We start from the raw sequence: 18,249 nt of genomic DNA, 5'->3' as shown, positions 1-18,249 counted from the left end.
CTGCTAAGCTATCTTTCCAGCCCCGTTTTATATTTTCTAATGGTCTGTGACACTGAACATCTTATTTGCTTATAACTATGGTGCAGGATCAGTCCAATCTTCTAAAGATTTATTTATTTATTTATTTATTTATTTATTTATTTATTTATTTATTTTTATGCGTCTCCATCTTTGTACCATATGTGCGCTTGGCGCCCTAGGAGGTGGTTAAGCCTCCATTGTGGGTGCTCCGAATGGAACCTGGGTGGTCTATGGAGAAGAGATAGAACAGTGCTGCCCCTCCCACTCCCACCCTCACCCCCACCATCACCCATGCAAGACTGCTCCTGGCTTACCACGGGCTGTAGAGCCCACTTCAGACGAAGAGGCTGAGTCTCTGGCGGGCACCCTCTCTGGCTGCTGGCCAGTGGTACCCGGTCTTTCATGCATGGTGGGTCAGGCGAGACTATCTCCACCCAGAAGAAAACAATGCTATTGCCCCAGCTCCATGGCCTTGTTTTCAAACTGAATGACCATGTGTTCTGGAATGGGAGGTGGGGTGCTTGGCAGGCCTTCCGGGGTGCTGGGTGTGCAGCTGAGACATAGGACCTCAGTGGGGTGAGGTTTCTGGGTCAGGGTGGATCCTCTGATTTGGTAACCTTGGGTCCAGAGAGTCTCTGTCCTCATCCCTATCTCGGTGGCTCTCAGACTTTTCTATGGGAAATGAGCCAAGGCTAGGTAGATGCTGTCTCCTAACCCTAAAGGAGCTGGGCCTTCCCGTGTACAGGGGGCACAACTCTGCCATGGTAGAGTGCTCCTTCTCCGTGAAGGCCTTAGAGTTCGTGAGGGGAAGAGCTCCAGCTACTGGCTTGGGCTTAACCTTTGATCCTGGATGGGTAAGGGTAGCCCTGAGTCCCTGGGAGAGTAACTGAGGGCCAGCTCAACCCTAAGGCTGGGGAACAAACCTTAGTGTGCTGCGTCTGCCCCAGGGGATGGATGAGGAGGGCCGGTTCCTCAAAGACTCCCTGAGGAGCTTCCTGTGCTGACAACTTTTCTGGGACAGGTCTGTTTCCGGGAAAGTCAGGGTCTCCGCTTAACAGTCCTACCTTTGACCTGCTAACGACTGCCTTCACTTTTGCTTCAGTATGAAGCCCGAAGAGAGGTCCCTAGGAGGAAAGAATACTAGTGAAAGATTATGTCTTTTCTGTTCCAAAATTAGCATTTTGTTTGTTTGTTTGTTTGTTTTCCAAGACAGGCTCTCCCTATGTAGCCCTGCCTGCATCTTGGAATTTACTTTGTAGATCAGGGTGGCCTCGAACTCATAGAACTCCCTCCACCTGCCTCTGCTTCCTAAGTGCTGGAAATAAAGGCGTGTGCTACCAATGCTACCACCCAGTTTAAAATTAATGTTTCTTTTTAATTGCATTTTTATGGTGCGAGAGCACACACACTCATTTGTGTGTGTGTGTGTGTGTGTGTGTGTGTGTAAGAGAAAGAACCAAAGCACACACGTGAGGGGAAATGAGAGGACATCTGAGGAGTCTGTTCTCCTACCATTTGGGTCCAGGAGATTGAACCCCCACACTGCCAAGCTTGGCAGCGGGTACTTTACCTACTGGACCATCTTTCTGGCCCTAAATTGACTTTTTTCCTGTTCACTATGGAGCTGTGGTTGGCTTGGGACTTGGTCTAAGGAGCTGTGGTTGGCTTGGGTCTATAGACCTGGCTGACTTCAAACTTACAGAGATTCAACCGCCTGTCTCCTGCCCTGATTTCCTTCCCCAAGTGCCGCCCTGCCCCGCCCACTTGCCCCGCCCCGCCCACTTGCCCCGCCCCGCCCACTTACGTATCTGCCTTTCATTCCTTCCTTTTCACCCACAGCCTCCCCCTCCTGTCTCCTCCCTGCTGCTGCTGCTGTAACTCCCGAGGCAGCATCCCTGATACTCACCACCAGGCTCTGATGTACTCGCATTTGTTTATGTATTGGTTTGTTTGTTTTAGAGACCTGGGGCTCGTCTGGAGCCTTGCCTCTGAGTAGCTGCAACTACCAGCAGGCCAGCACACCTGAATCCTCATCACTAGCGTAGGTGTGGTTATATTTTGGATGAGTCTAAGGTTCAGAGAGGTCCTATACCTGCCCCGTGGTGACTCCTCTACCCTGGTCAGGCTCTTTTTGTTCCGTATATCTTCCCTCCAAAGAATAAGGATGCTTCTCACTGCTTCTCCTGAGATTCCCAAACTATCAAGAGCAAGGTGTGGTCATTGTCCTGGGGTGCAGTGGGTGCTGGGGAGAGACCCACACAGTCAGGCAAGCTCTCTACTACTGAGCTACGCCCTAGACTGGGCAAATCCGCTTACTTTTGTTTGTTTATTTTAAGACATAATCCCACATGATAGCCTAGTCTGGCCCTGAACTCAGTGCACAGCCCAGACTGGTCTTGAATTTGGGGCGCTCTTCTTGCCTTAGTCCCCAGAGTGCTGGGATTATAGGCATAAATCACACCTGACTACAGTTTTTGGTGCTAAGGTTCAAACTCTGTCTGGCTCACAGCATGCGAGCAGACACCCAAGGAGCTGAGCAGCCTCGTAGCTGGTAAGAGCTAAGTCTGAACTTTTGGAAGCTTCTTTTAAGTAAACTAGATTTTAATGGAAACCAGAATGAAGGCCAAGTAAGCATTTAGTGGTGACTTTAGGGACAGGGACACGGAGGTTTGGCTTGATCACATCGTGCATTGCTGGGATGGAGACATAGCTCCACGAAAGGCAGCTACACAGACACACACACACACACACACACACACACACAGAGACATACACACAAACACACACAGACACACAGAGATAGACACACACACAGACACACACACAGACACAGACACAGACATACACATGTAGACACAGACACACACATAGATACACACAGACATACATAAACACACAGACATACAGACATATACACAGAGACATACACACATAGACACAGAGACACACAGACATACACACACACAGAGACAGAGACACACAGACATACACACAGAGACACAGACACATACACAGACACATAGATACACATATAGACACACAAAGACAGACACATATACACAAAGACACACAGACATACACACACACAGAGACAGAGACACACAGACATTCACACACAGACACAGACACATACACAGACATACACATAGATACACATATAGACACACAAAGACACACAGATACACATACACAAAGACACATACACAGACGCACACACAGAGACACACGAACACATACACAGAGACACAGACAGACACAGAGACATAGAGACACACACACACATAGGCATAGACACACACACACAGACACACACACAGACACACAGACACACACAGACACAGACACACACAGACACAGACACACATAGACACACACACATAGACACACACACACACACATACACAAACACACAGACATACAGATACATACACACAGACACACACACATAGACACAGAGACACACAGACATACACACACACAGAGACACACAGACATACACACACAGACACATACACAGACACACACATAGATACACATATAGACACACACACAGAGACACATAGACACATACACAAAGACACACACACAGACGCATACACAGAGATACATACACATACACAGAGATACACACACATATACACAGAGATACACACACACATACACAGACACAGAGACAGACACAGAGACATAGAGACACACACACACATATAGACACAGACACAGACACACACACACACACAGTAGAAGGCTTCCTTCCCATCTCCAGCAAGCCAGCCTGACCTTTAGAAAGTCACTCTGGGGTCAGTTTTCCCGGCCATGTAAGCAGGCCTGTACCCAGGACAGTCCTTTCTGAACTGCTTTTCTTTCCCCTGCTCATTCTCCTTCCTCTGTTCTCCAGGAACCAGCCGCCCACAGGAGAGCTGGTCCTGTGAGCGGCTGACAGGACACTTTCTTGTTTGGTCAACTTCATTTCCAACTACAAACACGCCACCTTTCTTTGCCATCTGTACTTTGGACCAGGTCCCCTGAAGTGCCTTCTCCATCACATCTTTTTTGTTCCTGCCTCATTTTTTCCCCTCCTTTTTCTTCAGGGTCTTACTATGTAGCCCTGGCTAACTTTGCATCTGCTATGTAGACCAGGCTGACCTTGAACTCACAAGTATCCTGCCTTTGCCTCCTGGGATTTGTGTCATCTTGCCTGGCTTTTTAATGACTTTCAAAGGCCAGGGAATAGAGACATGGTGGTAGTTGTCTGTGATCCAGCATCTGAGGCAAAAGCCCTGTGAGGCCGTCCTGGGCTATGTATAGCAAGCCCATGCCTCAGGCCAACAAATAAACAGTTCTTATGGTGAAATATGACAGGCCAGGCCTGGTGGTGCAGATTTGTAATCCAGAGGCCGAGGCAGGAGGATTACAAATTCAGTGCCTGCCTGGACTTTACAATATATTTGAGGGCAGCAAGAGCACATCTCACCAGGTAAGAAGAGGATTGGTAATGGAGCCTAATGCAGAACGCTGGCCCAGCGTGTGTGTGAAGCTCTGTGCTCAATCCCTAGAACCTCAGTTAGTCAATCAAATATACTCATGTAAACATACCCTCATAGCTTGTTTTGGTTTTTCTTCTTTCCTTCCCCCTCCCCCTCCCCCCTCTCCTTTTTTTGATATGTTGTATAATCTAAGATAGACTATAGCTTGCAACCTAGCTCAGGCTGGCCAAGAACTCTTCAGGATTGGCTGCCTTGGCTTCTTTGGGGGGAGGGGGCCTTGAACTCACTGAGATCTGCCTCCTGAGTGCTGGGATCACAAGTTCGCACTACTACTTGACTTGGCATGGGGTTAGCTCTGGCTGAGTTTCACAGACTGCCCTGTAACCTCCAACCCCCCTGCCTCAGTCCCTCAAACACAGGGCTTGCGAACATGGGCTCCTACGCCCAGCTCTTCATTGTAAATATTTAATTTTTAGTTTGTGTGTATCTTGCCTGCATATGTCTGTGCACCATGTGTGTGCAGTGCCTCCTGCGTGCTAGAAGAAGATGTCAGATCCTCTGGAGCCGGAATTACAGGCGGGTTGGGGCTGGAAACCAAACCTGGGTCCTCTTGGAGAGCAGCAGCTGCTCTTGACCTTTGAGCCAGCCCTGCAGCCCCTCTTCACGACCCCTTCACTCCTGCAGTTCTGTCCTTAAACACCTGTCACTGTCACCCACCCGCTTATCCTTGCCTATAGGATCTCTACACCAAAAAAAAATTAGCGATTTTTTTTCCCCTCTTCCCAGCTTCAGGTAACTACTCTTATTTCTAGCTCTGATTTTGACTGGTGTAAGTACTTCTTATAACGAGGCCAAAGGCAGACAGCATTGTCTGTGTCTAGTGTCTGGCTCATTCCACTTAGTAGAATCTGTTCCACCTTCATCCAAGTTGGGACACGTATCAGAATGTTATTACTTTTTTTTTTTTTCTGACTGGATACTATTCCATCTCGTGGCTATACCGTACCTTGTTTTTTCATCGGTTGATGGACACCTGGGCTGTTTCCATCTTTGGACTATTCTGGAATCTTCCTGCAGGAAGCTCACCTAGCACACTGGCTGTGGTACTCTGGGCCTTGAGTACCACCCCTCCACAATCCTTTACCTAGCTGATTCTCAATAGGTTCCACTGTGACTTCTTTGTTTATTCTTTGAGACAAAGTCTTACGACTTGGTCCAGGCTGGTTGTAGACTTAGTGTCTTTCTTGTTTCCCCGGGTACTGGGATTACTGGCTTGTACTGTCACACCCAGCTGGGCCACTGGTGTTTTTCATGGTAATTATGTCCTGTAAAGGTACCGAATTAACAAACCCTGAACCATTAGTCATAGGAGAAACACTGGGTTGCATTCATACAAGCCTCTGGTCACAAGATTTTTGTCAGCCAATTAATTTATAGGCTTGTTTTGTGGGTGCTTCTGTCTCAAGACACCTTGCTTAACGTACAGTGTTGATTCACTGACCCTCAAGGCTGCTGGAAGCCGGGCTAGGCACGTGTTTTCTCCCTCAGGCACATTCCAGCCTCTGGTGCTTAGGAACAGACAGTTCTTTGCTTGGGGCTGTTCACTTTGCTTCTGTAAGGATCGCTTCTGTAGTAGCCAAGCCACAGCGTGATGCTGTTCTTGGAAGCTCAGACGTGAAAAGTTAAAACTAGGGCTGGAGAGATGGCTCAGCAGTTAAGAGCACTGACTGCTCTTCTGAAGGTCCTGAGTTCAATTCCCAGCAACCACATGGTGGCTCACAACCATCTGGTGGTATGATCTGATGCCCTCTTGGTGTATTCATATAAATAAAATAAATCTTTCTTTTAAAAGAAGAGTTTAAAAGTAAATGGAAACAGTGAAGTGAGGTAAAGTAAATTTGTAGAAGATAAAATTTGAGCATATATATGAGAATAGTATGTGTACACACACACACACACACACACACACACAAATTTGTATTTTTGTATTTTTTACTGATTCAGGGACTATATACCCCAGCCAGCTTGAAACTTGACAGAGTCAACAAAATTGACCTCAATCTTGTGGTCTTTCTCCCTTTGTTCCCAAGTGCTGAAGTTCCTTGTGTACCGCTGTGCCTGATGGTGTAAATATGCTTTTATGTTTTACAGAGAATATTTTCTCTCTGTGTATGTCTAATAGCTTTTATTGCCTTAATTCACAGCTTGCTTGTTTCCTACATAAATAATGACTTCTTGCAAATAACGTGCCTGCTTTCTGTCAGTTAACAAATAGCACATGCAGTTTGATCCTTTTTTCCTTCAACTCAGCTAGTTGACTGAAATAGTCAGCTAAAAAACTAAGTGTGAGCCAGGCAGTGGTGGTGCACGCCTTTAATCCCAGCACTTGGGAGGCAGAGGCAGGTGGATTTCTGAGTTTGAGGCCAGCCTGGTCTACAGAGTGAGTTCCTGGACAGCCAGGGCTACACAGAGAAACCCTGTCTCGAAAAAACCAAACCAAACAAAAAAACCAACCAACTAAACAAAAAACCGAGAGAGAGTGTGTATGTGTGTGTGTATGTGTGTGTGTGTATGTGATGTGGAGGTCAGAGGACAACTTGGCAGCGGTTGGGTTTTCCCCTCTACCACACGGGTCCTGGGGGTTGGACTCAGGTCATTAGGCAGCAAGCACTTTCACCTGCTGCGGCATCCATCCCTCCTACTGGCTGTACGTCCATGCGAGCGGTGAGCTTTGTGGGGTGATGGCTCATAGCTGTAAGCCTGGCCTTAAGGAGGCTGAGGCAAGAATTCGTGATTCATGGGCATAGAGTGAGATGATTTAAAATGTATGGAAGGATGCGTGCAGGTCATACAAGACACACAGGCTTCAGGAGGTTTGACATCCTCTGCCTGAAGCCACACTCTGGTGGTCACCAGAATCCACAGATGCTCAGGTCCCTTCTGTAAACGCTCCCCGGTGATGTTGGAGATGACAGATGTTCCCAAAGACTGTGACTTAGAGAACTGATCTTATGGGTGGATGACTCTGGGCTCCTTCTACCGTGTACACGTTTGATGGAAGGACATGGCAGGCAGGACCATGTCTCGCGTGGTGCTGTCACCAGGGCCTGGCATGTAGCGTATGCTCACGCTGCTCATTCTTCTATATTTACTGGCCTTGCGTTTCAAAGCTGGGTCCCAGAACACATCCTTGTGAACAGCAGTCCTGACCAAGGGGATATCCACAGAGGACCTGTGGGCGTGAGGTGGTTGTAGTTATATACATTCACAAAGGACTTGATCTCGGATCGATTGGCCATCTTCTTCTCACCCATGGCTGCTGTCATTTTTCGGGAATAGCAGTCAATTCCAGCCACCCAGGCATGGCTGTAAGGGTGGTCTGAGGTGTCATCATCAATGTTCTTCAGGATGATGGCTTTGCATCCCGAGTAGCGTCCAGCCAGGACCAGCGCCACTTTCCCAGGTTTCATGAACTTGCCCATTTCACAGCAAGGAGCGGGTAACCAGCAGAGCCTGTATTTACTTTTTGAGACAGGATCTCCCATAGCCTATAGCCCTGTGTAACCCAGCATGACTTTGAATTCCTGATTCTCCTGCATCAGTAAGTCAGTGAAAAGCAATGGGTGTCGTGGTGGCCTTGAAGAGGGAGATTTCTCTGGCTCTCCCTGGCTGGGGCCCCGCTCCTTCCCTTCCTAAGAGTATAGCTCCTTCTAGTCACTGCGAGATGTCCAGGCTGTGTTCACAATGAGACAGAAAGCCCAGAGCTCAGATGTTCCAGTCCCAGCCTCAGCCAGTTCTGGGGCCCCTGATGTTCTGGGGCCATTGATGGTCATTTCCCTTACTAGGGTCTCAATTGCCGGACGTCTCCAGGTCCCCTTTGCAGGTCTGTTTCTGTCTGACACAAACCTTGGGGAGCAGCAGAACCCCTGCTAATGTCAATGTCCAAACCACAGCTCCCATCTTAAAGGGTAAGAGATTGGTTATAGCCATTATGAGTGACCATGGCTCAGGAACATAGATTTAAGTTACCCCAATTCTATGTTCCAGTGTAGAAGCAGGACAAAGAGTCATAAGGCAAGACAAGTTTGAAATGCATTGGTGGGTACATCACAGAGGCAGATACAGTGGGTTTGGGGGGCTGTTCTATAGGCCTGAGATGCTATGTGATAACACTCCTAGCAACAGATGCTACCATTCTGTAAATAGCTTCTAACAGGTTTTCAGTATTTGGGAGGCAGAGGCAGGCAGATCTCTGAGTTTGAGGCTAGCCAGGTCTACAGATCCAAGTTCCAGGACAGCAAGGACTACACAGAAGAAACCCTGTCTCGAAAAGCCAGAAAAGCCGGGCGGTGGAGGCACACGCTTTTAATCCCACCACTTGGAAGGCAGAGGCAGGCAGATTTCTGAGTCTGAGGCCAGCCTGGTCTACAGAGTAAGTTCCAGGACAGCCAGGGCTACACAGAGAAACTCCCGTGTCGAAAAACCAAGAAAAACAAACAAACAAACAAAAAATGAAAAGCCAGGAAAAAAAGTTTCTATTTATTATTAGTACAAGGTATTGGTTCAGATAACAGAATAGGGTAAGGAATGGCTGTTCTAGAAAGCTAAAACTAAACCAAAATAAGGGTATTAGCGTCTGAACCTACAAAATTCCAATCTCCCCACTAATAAAATTTCAATCGGTCTGTCCATCTCTGCAGACACAGAAACTCATCCCTGGAGTTTTCCGTTTCCAGCCAGACACAGCTGCTTTTCAGGAATTTCATTCACAGTGAGAAAAGCTAGGAAATCTCAGTGCACAGAGACCTGCCTAGCTCCTCAGGTGGCTACCCTTCTTCTGACTGATTTACATCCCTCCTGCTACAGTCAGACCATGTCCCCTCCCATTGGCCACCAAACAGAGAAGCCTGGTGACTTGCTGTGAGGAAAAGCCTCTGTGCCTACACTGACTAGCCACGCACTAGCTGTATCTAGTGCACCATGAGGTGTCTCAGTTTCTCCATCTGTGAAAAGGGCTGGGCCCAACTAGCTCAGACAGGTTTCTGGGGTGAGGGAAGGCATAGTCTAATGACTAGCCCAGAGCTTGACGGTTAAGGTAATTTATTCTCAGTCTGCTAGGCACCTTCTGCAGACACCTAGTTCTGTGGGCTTCTCTGGTGATCAGGAACAGGATCATGGGAGGAGGCTGGGAAGGTGGTCACTCTAACCCAGCCCTGCTGTCCTCTCATCAGACGCCTCCTCCACCTCCACCTCCACTCCTTGGTTATGGCTGAGCACTGAAGACAAGGTGGCAGGCAGAGGCAGCACCTGCCAAAGCCAAGGGGCGCCATCCGGCTTTGTGTCAGGGTGCGCTGCAGCAGGGGGCAGGACCGAGGACCTGAGCCCGTGTGTCACACCGTGACTCCTCCTACCCGACTTCCATCTTAGCATGACTTCGGGGCAGCTTAGCTATGAGGTGTGTTGATGGGCTTAGACCGAGCAGGGAAGCATCCTGAATGAATCAGCTGGGATTCAGGAAGAGAGGCGGTGAGGGGAGGAGGGGGGTGAGGGGAGGAGATTGTCTCTCTTCCTCCCTTGTGAAACTGGAGGATCAATCCTAGAGTGTGTGCCTGCCTACAAGGTGCCAGACAGGCACACCCCCAGCCTGTTTCAGGGGTTTTTGGTTTTGTTTTTTTGGGTTTTTTTTGACATTGGGTAGCCTAGTCTGCCCTTGAACCTGTGGTAGTTCATGCCCCCCAGCTTGCTGGGGTTACCAACCTGCCTCACTATGCTGGTTCATTCTTATGCTTTTGAGGCAGGTCTCTGTAACTGTGGCTGGCCTGGAACTCACTCTGTAGCCCTAGGCTGCGTTTGAGCTTGTGATCTTCCTGCTTCTGCCTGCTGAGTGCTGGAATTTCAGGTGTAAGTCACAATGCAGTGCCTAACTTTCTTAGTTTCTTTCTTTGTTTCTCTCTCTCTCTTTCATTTTATGTGAGTACACTGTAGCTGTCTTCAGACACATCAGCCATTACAGATGGCTGTGAGCCACCATGTGGTTGCTGGGAATTGAACTCAGGACCTCTGGAAGAGCAGTCAGTGCTCTTAACTGCTGAGCCATCTCTCCAACCTCCCCCCTCCCTCCCTCCCTCCCTTCCTTCCTTCCTTCCTTCCTTCCTTCCTTCTTCCCTCTCTTCCTTCTTTCTTCTCTCTCCCTCTCTTGTTTTTTTGTTGCCGTTAATTTGTTTTTTTTTAAACATTTGTTTATTTATTATATGCAAGTACACCTCAGACATACCAGAAGAGAGCATCTGATCTCATTGCATATGGTTGTGAGCCACCATGTGGTTGCTAGATTTGAACTCAGGAGCTCCAGAAGATCAGTCAGTGCTCTTAACCACTGAGCCATCTCTCCAGCCATCTCTGTTTTTAAGACAGGGTTTCTCTGTGTAGCACTGGCTGTCCTGGAACTTGTTCTATAGACCAGACTGGCTTTGAACTCACAGAGCTCAGTCTGATTCTGCCTCCCAAGTGCTATTGAAGGCATGCACCACCTCTGCCTGGCCAGTTGTTTAAATATATTTTTTAAGATATATAGTTGTATTTTATGTTCATCGGTGTTCTTCCTGCAGGTGTGAGGGTGTTGGAAACCCTGAAACTGGAGTTGTAGACAGGTGTGAGCCACCATGAGGTTGCTGGGAATCGAACCTAGATTCTCTGGAAGAGCAGCCATGCACTCAGCCTCTGAGCCATCTCTCCAGCCCCCTCTTTCTTGCTTTTTGGAGATCAGGTCAGAATACTGAAGGCTCAAACCATCATCCCTACCCTCCTCGAATGTTTCCAGGGCTATCTTTTACTTTTGCTTCAGTTATTGTAATAACTCTAGATGAGTGGACCCTGGTATAGCGTCTGGTCTGGTAGGTCTAGCCAGGGCTAGGTAACGGTCAGAAGCCATTGTACTACATGGGGCCAGGCCACAGTAGTGTGTCTCTGACTAAAGCTAGACTAGACCAGGGCAGAGTGTCTGGGGTTTAGATTTGGTATCCCTTGTCTTGGTCATGAAGCCATGCAGGGAGCCCTGTCAGCCCAGAGGATGGACGATTCCTGTGCCATGACAAGACAGAAGGGGATAGTTTTTAGCCTAGGCTGTCCCCACTGTGAGCTGCTGCAGCTGTTGTGTTGTGTCCCGTGTCCTTAGGTTAGGGTGGATCTCCCAGAAGGAAACCTCAGGTTTTCTTTTTCCTTTCAGCTTCCGTCCTGGGTTGGTCTCTGCAATGCAGTGTGCTGCTGTTCTAGGGACTGAGGCACAGGGTGTCAGAGTCCACAGGCAGGGAGGCTCGTGGTGTGGCTGGACCTTTGGCCTACACCCCCAGATCTCTTAGAGACAGTGGCTGGAGAGGAGGCCAGAGGGAACCACTTCTGTCTTTGTGCTCCGCTCTTTCCTCATTTCTGTGTGACTCCAGGGATGTCTTGTAAACATTCCAAGTTTCAATTTCCATCACATCCTGTTTGGATTGGAGACCGCGGGGGTTGGCTATAGATCACCTATTGACATCCCACGAGTTAATCAGCACAGACAGTCCCCAGGGTACAAAGGTCAACGTGTGACTTTTCTGCTCTACAATGGTGTAGAAGGGATACACTTTCAGTAGAAATTGGTCTTTGAAACTCGAATTTTGCTGTTTTCCTGGCTGGTAAGAAATGGTATGTTTCTGCTGTGTGGGACAGCAGCTGTGAACCGTAGCGTCAGCCAGCCACACGGTCAAACTGTTGCCAGCATGGCTTAGGTGTGGGTATTGAATATATTTCAGGAGATTTACAAAACAATAGTATAAAAGCATGCAGGCAGGGTATAGTGTTGCATGCCTTTAATGCCCTCACTGGGGCACCAGAGGCAGGAAGATCTCTATGAGGTTGAGGCCAGCCTGGTCTATATAGAGTTCTAAGCTAGTCAGGTAGTTCAGAGCTACATAGTGCAACCCAATCTCAAAAAAGAAAAACAATGACGACAAAATAAACCCAGTTTTATATTACTGCTCTAACTTAAAAACAAAAACAAATTCCACTGTGGGGATGGAGAGATGGCGCAGCAGTTAAGAGCACTGGCTGCTCTTGCAAGAGGACCTGGGTTCGGTTCCCAACGCCCACAGGACGGGCAGCACACAGCCCTCCATTACTCTAGTTCTGGGGATCTAACATCCTCTTCTGACCTTTGCAGGCACCGAGCACACACGGGCACATACATACGTGCAGACCTAACACTCATACACATAAAATCTGAAACTGTGCAGAAATGGAAGTTAACATTGCTTTGAGAGTCTGTCTCACCCTGATCAGAATGGCTGTCATCAAAAACTCAGATGACTACAGATGCTGGTGAGGTTGTGGGAAAAGGGACCTGCTCGTCACTGTTGGGACAAGTGTAGATTGGTGTAGCTACCAGGGAAGTCAGGATGAAGGTTGCTCAGATGGTCTCAAACTCACAGTCCTCCTGCCTCAGCCCCCAGAATACTGAGGTACAGGCATACATCACCATTCCCTTCTATATTAGAGTATCATTGACTAGTAAGTTTACCAGAGTGCATCCCATTGTGTGGAGGAGAACATCTACGTTGTGAAATAACAGTGTTATTTGTCCTGGCCTAAAGAAAGGGAGCCCTTGGCAGAGTCAGCTCATTAACGGTAATGCTGACTGCCTAAGTTCCGGCCACCAAGCCAGGAGCAGGGCCAACTCTGATGTCTGAGTGATAACTATGTTCTTCAGTCAGGGGACAGGCAAGCACTGTGAGATCACAGCCCACACAGCCTGTCACACCAGCACCTTGTACTGGCTGTGTGCTGTGGCTGGGGATGTGTACTGACTATGTGCTGTGGTTGGGGATGTGTACTGACTATGTGCTGTGGCTGGGGAAGCAAGGTCTCTGAGAGGTCTCTGTGGTCATGTGGGAGATGGATCAGTTTGGGGAGGACTTCAGGGTCCAAGAGCTTGGCTAGCAAATGCTCTACCACAGAGCTACAACCCCGGCCTCTAGCACTCTGGCTTCCTTGCTCTCCCAGCCAAACTGTCCTCTCTACCCACCACCGTGCCCCTCAGCGGCGACGTCTCCATGTATGACTTGTGGATCCTCATTCTCTTCTGTTCCTAGAAAAGCACTTAATAGGATTCTAAAACAACCCCAATTCCCGATTCTTCTGAGATTCCTCCAGGGCCAGCACCTGTGGACCTTGGGGTGGAGTGGTGTGGTCTTTAGGCCTGGTTGTCTCAAGTAGGACATCTGTTAGCTTTTGGGTGGGGCAGAGACAGAGCTAGAAGCCTCTGCCCAGAGCCTGAGAGCCGATTCAGGAATTATTTTTATTTCTCTGGCTGTGGCACGTGGTCTGGGCGGTGCTGCCTGTTCCCCACTCTGCCCCTCTCCTGGCAGTCCCTGGAGGGTCACTTGAGGGAGGCGCAGAAGTTAGGGAGTGTCTCTGCACTGGAGTTCACTGGAGTTGACTTACCCCATGCTTCTGGCTGCAGGGCAGGCTTGTGTAGGCAGTTTGCCTAGTAAGAGTGGGAGCAGCCGGCCAGTCACAACTGGGGACCAGGAGCACCACAGCCACATGGCCAGGGGCATCTCACTGCAGTCATAAATCCCATGTCCTAGGGCCTTGCGTGACCCGCTGCCCTACTTTCTCTGGGACAGACCCAACCTTGGGAACATGGAGTTCAGTGCAGGTCCTCAGAAAAACCTCTCCTGACAGGCAGTCTGACACAAATGGCCTCTCTAGTTCTCTCAGACCTGTTCTTTTGGGCTGTTTTGGGCCCAGCGTTGGAGTGTAGGAGAAGGGTGGGGTGGGGTGACATAAGATAGTATTGGGCTAGCTGCCTCTTTTTTTTTTTAATTTAAAGATTTATTTATTTATTTATTTATTTATTTATTTATTTTATGTAAGTATACTGTAGCTGTCTTCAGACCCTCCAGAAGAGGGCATCAGATCTCATTACAGATGGCTGTGAGCCACCATGTGGTTGCTGGGATTTGAACTCAGGACCTTCAGAAGAGCAGTCAGTGCTCTTAACCACTGAGCCATCTCTCTCTCCCCTCCCCGCAGTTGCCTCTTTGTATTGCACCTCCACCCAGCTCACAGTGTATAGCTGTGCTCTGTCAGGTCCCAGAAGGAAAGGAAGCCTGACAGCTCAACGAATGGGGCCTTATGCATCAGAAGGTTAATTAATTACTGTCATATTAATCATCATTAGGGCTTATGCTATGTGTACCTGCCTGGCCTGTTTCCGGTTTCAGAGCTTGTATGCCAGGCTTGGAGCCCAAGAACAATGGTTATTAAATACCCTGTACAGAGCACACACTGGGAGGCAAGCCCTGTAGTAGACTGCATTCCCCCAACCCCAACCCTTGATGGGTGTGTGTTGGGGGAGCGCAGAACCTAGGGCCTTGTGCTTCTAATGTAAGAACTCCCACACTGAGTTAGCTCTCTAGTCCTGGTATCTGCGCATTCACCACCGTGGGGACGTCTTCCTCCTCCGAGTATTTATAGGACGCACACGGAGGCTCATGGAGAAATATGGGGTCCAGGTGTAGAGTGCGCACCACAGACGTTGCCAGCACAGAAAGAAAGAAGTCAGGTCCCCGGGTTTTACGGGCAAGGGTCAGAGCAATGGTTCCCGGGAGGTCACTGTTGGCTGCAGGCCTCTCCAGCTGGCCTCTCGGTTCTCACACAGTGTGGTACCATTTTACAACACGAAGCCAGAAGGAAGGAGCGGAGAGCCACCTCGGCTGTGTTAACACAGAATCTGCTTGTTAGGTAGGGGCTTGTGAAACACCTCGTAGGAATTGTTAAAATCGTAATCTTGATGCATTTGTATTGTCCGCCCTCCCACCCCCCAAATTAAACATCTTTGGGTCTCATTGTGTGGTGTCAGCTGGCCTGGAACACCCTGTGTAGATCAGGCTGGTCCTTAACTGACAGAGCCTCTGCCTCCCCAATGCCCCACCACTGCCCTGGCTTTGGGGAGTGTTTGAAGGGTTCAAAGAGAGCATCCTTGATCTTCTTACCTGTAACTTAAAAGATACCGTCTCCATTGTTTGAGCAGGGGTCCGGTTTGCTTCTGCTCTCAAAAGATGTCCTTGCTCAGACTGAAGAAATCAGCTCCACGTCTTCTCTGTCGCTTTTTATTGTTTATTTATTTGATAACAGTCATTGTTGTGGAAAGATCTTAGGTTTCATCAAATGGATATTCTAAATTTATGCTGTCTCGGCTATATTATCCGTCCGCTTTGTTTTGGTGCTGGGATGGCACCCGGCCCCACACACGGGGCTTCTTTGCCACTGAGCCAGGGCTCTGCACTGGCGTCTGTTCCTTCCTACTCCGTCCTGCCAGAGCCTTTGCTCTGTCTCCGTGGATTCTCTCTCACGTCAGTTTCCCGCTTGTGTTCTCCACACACCTCCTATATTCCTGTCTTACATTTCTACTGCTGGGGTCAAGCCCATGAACAAAGCACCCTGGAGAAGAAAGCGTTCCGTTTTGGATTGCAGTTTTAGTTCCCAGTTGAAGGAAGTCAGGGCAGGAAGTGGAGGCGGGAGCTTGGATGCGGGAGCTGAGCCCAGGTCGCGAAGGGGGCGACTTCTCAGCTTTGCTCCTGGTGGCTTGCTCAGCCTGCTTCTGTGCACCCCAGGCTCACCTGCCGAGGGATGGCCACGCCCACAGTGGGGTGGGTGGGCCTTCCCACGGATTAAGAAAATTGCCTACAGACTTGCATAAGTGCCAATCTAATGGATTCTCAGATGTGAGTCTGTCTTCCCAGATGACCCTAGTTTGTTGTCAAGTTGGCAAAAAACTAAGCAGTACAATTCCCCATTCTTCCCTCTCTCTCTTTTCAAAAACATTTATCTTATTAACTTTATCTTTATAATTATGTGTAGTTGTGCGTGTCTGTGTAGGTGAGTGCAGGCATTCACACAGGTCAGAGGTATTGGATCTTCTGGAGCTGGAGTTACTGGGAATCATGATCACCTGGTGTGGGGGTGCTGGGAACTGGACTGGGTCCCCTGAAAGAGCAGTATGCACTTTATATGTATGGGTATTTGTGTGTGTGTGTGTGTGTGTGTGTGTGTGTGTATGTACACCACCTGAGTACCTAGTTCCTGTAGGGGCCAAAAGAAGGCATCAGGTCCCCGGAAACTGGATTTCACATTGTTGTTAGCTGCCATGTGGGTGCTAGGACTGGAACCCAGGTCTTCTGGAGAGCTACCAGTGCTCTCTCTCCTTTTAAAAATTTAGTTTTATCATTTGTATATGTGTCTTCTCTCTCTGTATGTGTGTGTATGTGTTTTCTCTTTCTGTATGTGGGATGTATGTGCATGTGCTACACATGCACAGGTAGACATGTGCCACAGGACACGTGGAGGCCAGAGAACAACTTTTGTCTGTCTCTGTCTCCTGTGTCATTGTTTGAGTGCTGGGGGCACAGGTGTTTACCGAAGCACCCAGCTTGTCAGAGGACCAAACTCAGGCCATCTGGCTTCTGCAGAGCGTGCTTTTACCCACGTAACCATCATAACCATCGTCCCGTGCTGAGTCATAGCCTTTTGATCCTGACTGTGGCGAACTGGCTCTTGAGTCTCGGGCTTCTCCTGTGTCTTTCTCTCATCACCAGTGACGCACTGGCATTACAGATGTGGGCGCTTTGTTTAACACATGTGTCTGGGGATCCAGACTCAGGTCTTCCCAGTTACACAGCAAGTGCCTTACCTACAGGCCATCTCCCAACGCCTTTTTGGGGTTTGGGATCTGGGTAAGAGCAATTTTTTCCCAGCCGTTTGGAAATACGTTATCTTGAGTCTTTTAGTGTTGCTGGTGAAATCCACTATTAGTGTAATACTTCTTTCGGGCTGGGGTTGGCTCATTGGTGCAGATTCTTCCTGGTTTGCCAGAGGACCGGGGTTCTGCTCCCGTACAGTGGGCTCTTGCTGTAGATAGTCTGCCTTTTCCACCCTGGATGCTTTTAAGGTTTATTTAATTTGAATTTGTCCTTTTAAAGATTTATTATGGTTTCACATTTGGAGGATTCAGATCTTTTTCTTCAGCTGAGGAAGCCTCCTGGCCAGTTGCTTCTTCAGTTGTTGGCTTTTCTTTGTTTTCCTATACCCCCCTTTCTGGAATGATTTCTTGTGCCCGCAGGGATTGAACCCAGGGCTGTGTCCTTGCTAGGCAGGCTTCCCGTCTGCGAGCAACGGCCGCCCACCATCTTCCTCTGTCAGCACTGCACAGGGTAGAGATAGGACGGATGTTCACACTATTGCATGTCAACCTGACACTCCGGCGTCTCTGTTAGACAACACCCCATTTCTCCCTCCCCAACCTCTGGCAACATCTACTGTACCTTATTTCTAAAAATCTGCATTGGCTTCTATATGTACACCTATATATATATATGACTGGCTTCTTTCACCACAATATCATCAATGCTCGCCCATGTTAGAGCGTGTGGTGGGGTAATTTCCTCTTTAGTGCTGATATTACACCCTTACTACATTCTGTATTCGTGTAGGGATGAGCGCAGGATGGACTTCTGGTTTTGGCTATTGTGAATAGTGCTGCTATGAACATTAGTATACAGAAGGCTCTTGGAGCTCATGCTTTCAATTCTTTTGAAAACACACACACACACACACACACACCAAGAAGCAGGTTTGGTGGTTCACATTTATCATCATCATCACATTCATCATCATCATCATCACCACCACCACCACCACCACTATT

General features: G+C 48.6%; 1 protein-coding gene and 1 pseudogene across 1 annotated transcript in view; one reads left to right on the top strand and one right to left on the bottom strand.

Moving 5' to 3' along the window:
• Tead4 (TEA domain transcription factor 4) overlaps nucleotides 1–18,249 on the top strand; it is an 82,199-nt gene that overhangs the window by 13,625 nt on the left and 50,325 nt on the right. The gene's annotated exons all lie outside the window — the stretch shown is intronic.
• LOC127677217 (60S ribosomal protein L27-like) lies at nucleotides 7,545–7,990 on the bottom strand (annotated as a pseudogene).

The sequence above is a fragment of the Apodemus sylvaticus genome, chromosome 2, assembly GCF_947179515.1.
Source record: "Apodemus sylvaticus chromosome 2, mApoSyl1.1, whole genome shotgun sequence".
In the NCBI taxonomy this organism is placed as follows: domain Eukaryota; kingdom Metazoa; phylum Chordata; class Mammalia; order Rodentia; family Muridae; genus Apodemus; species Apodemus sylvaticus.
Note: the sequence above shows the minus strand (reverse complement) of the source record. Positions and strands in the feature narration are given on the sequence as shown.